The 2315-nt window shown below is 43.9% G+C and overlaps 1 pseudogene; it reads left to right on the top strand.

Moving 5' to 3' along the window:
* Window positions 1-1260: 1260 nt before the first annotated feature.
* Window positions 1261-1378, top strand: LOC126417843 (5S ribosomal RNA; annotated as a pseudogene).
* The last annotated feature ends 937 nt before the right edge of the window (window positions 1379-2315 follow it).

Raw genomic sequence — 2315 nt, 5'->3', positions numbered from 1 at the left:
CAGACAGTGAGAGGCCTTCTTACAAGTTAAATTACAAATGTATCGTCTCTATAAAACCAGAAAAAGAGACAGCTTTGTTACAAGCTAACAGACAGTATCAACATTGGATGGCAACGTAAACGACGAACTTCTATCCTGCTGTAGGTCAGATACAAGCGACAAAAACATGAAACTCTACGAAATAATACAAACGAGAATTGGAACTTAGAGAGAGAGAGAGAGAGAGAGAGAGAGAAAGAGTAGGAGTAGAGCTGGCAAGATGTAGCTCCCTACATTAATGACGTCTTGCCCGCGAATCTGATTGCGAGCATGTAAATTCGCGTCATCCCGCGTGAGAGACAACCATACCCGTTACAAAGTAGCGAGTGATCTTTAACGGCGTAACTACCGAACGATAAGCGAGACTGCCTTGTGTTTACTTTCGCGTTACTGCAACTTACGAAGCGGCACGTCTTGCATCTCCGAGGAACTGAGGACGATTTGGGTGAGAACTGATCTCCTCGGTGTTTTATTAACATGAAAAACTCCACACACCATACTTCCGCGATGCGCGAAAAGTTGCCCCGTTCCAGTTTAATTGGAGGGGAAAATTTAACGGTCCTGTGGCCCAGGCTGGAGGGGTGACTTGGCCGTTTGAAGCCTAGGTTATTGAGCCCTTATTGGCTCAACTCGTTCAGGACACACAGTGTAGTTTTTCCTGCGATACCGCTTCCCTGCTAGACATATTTGAACATTATGGCTAGAAAATTCGAGGTGACCCACCCTCTTGACGAATTATAATATTAAGTAATCAGGTAACGGAAATAATATTTAGCCCCCTTCCACCCGATAGGAGATCGTGAAGGCATGACTACGGTGTACTTTAATGGTCGTAGAAAATTAACCTTTATTCTCAAACAGCATGTTTCAGTTAATGATTTTTTTCAAATTTTTTTTCTTTTACATTTGTCTTTGATCAGCATATAACGTCCTTCAAAGATAAAAAAAATAAAAAAATAAGAAAAACATTTGAAAGTACCTGGATCACTTTATATTCGCGACTATGTCGCAGTTGGTCCAATATTTTCATTTATTCTACGAACAGGCATATGGTGGCTGCCAGTCGACTCGTTATCTCGCCAGCAATGTGAATCACAAGTCAGGTTATCTTTGTGGCTGCGCTACATGCTGAATCTCCACACGAAACTCTATGCGTTCCAGACCATCCCAGCGTTTGTCCGTAGCGATTTGGAGATTTTATGGAAACCCTTAATTTTGACGGGCAATGGCCTTGCCGCAGTGGATACACCGGTTCCCATGAGATCACCGAAGTTAAGCGCTCTCGGATGTGGTCAGCACGTGGATGGGTGACCATCCAGGGCGCCATGCGCTGTTGCCATTTTTCGGGGTGCACTGAGCCTCGTGATGCCAATTCAGGTGCTACTCGACCGAATAGTAGCGGCTCCGGTCAAGAATACCATCATAACGACCGGGAGAGCGGTGTGCTGACCCCATGCCTCTCCTATCCGCATCCTCCTCTGAGGATGACACGGCGGTCGGATGGTCCCGGTAGGCCACTCGTGGCCTGAAGACGGAGTGCTTAATGTAGACGGGCAAACGGGAACTGGAACCGCCGTTGTCCCGAATACGTGTCCAATCTCTTAGTGTAGCACCACTGATAAGTTTTAAATGTAAACAAAGTGGAGTTCTAAATTTTACCTTCGATGTTATGTATAAATAGCTGTCACAGAAAATGTGTGCTCTGATAGGTTTAACATCCAGTTCATGCTATTAAATTGAAAGACAGTAGACGGAGACTAAAGTAGAGTGTCCTTGCAGAGTAGTGAAACAGTGTAAAACGATGCTATACAAATCACTGAATGGAAAACCTAAAGTTCAAATGAAAGCGAATCCTATGTTTTTTCTGACAGGAAAAAGTACTACACGTGGAAAGTATTCTGTTGGCTATGGGCACAAACGGACAGCTACTAATCCAGCAATCGAGTAAACGATATAAGTGCGTACCCATGGGATTCAGTTTTAAAAGCTACCAGAATAAAGGGCAACTATCTTACGAACGACAAAGCATTGTCGTAAAAACGTTATGGTGACGAAGTTATGTTGCATAGAAACTTCTATCGCCTTGCAGCGCAAAGCTGTGTATTGCCAGCGTGAATTAAACTGTGACTCACCAGGCTGTATACACGGGATAACCCAGGGGGAATGATCAGTATTCAGCAATAAGACAGGAACGATCATTCGACACAAGAAAGTCTAGTAATCATGGGCTTTATAAATCAAACCTTGAGAGCAATAAGCACTACATCTTCCGTACT

Source organism: Schistocerca serialis, chromosome 8 (genome assembly GCF_023864345.2).
Source record: "Schistocerca serialis cubense isolate TAMUIC-IGC-003099 chromosome 8, iqSchSeri2.2, whole genome shotgun sequence".
Lineage (NCBI taxonomy): Eukaryota > Metazoa > Arthropoda > Insecta > Orthoptera > Acrididae > Schistocerca > Schistocerca serialis.
Note: the sequence above shows the minus strand (reverse complement) of the source record. Positions and strands in the feature narration are given on the sequence as shown.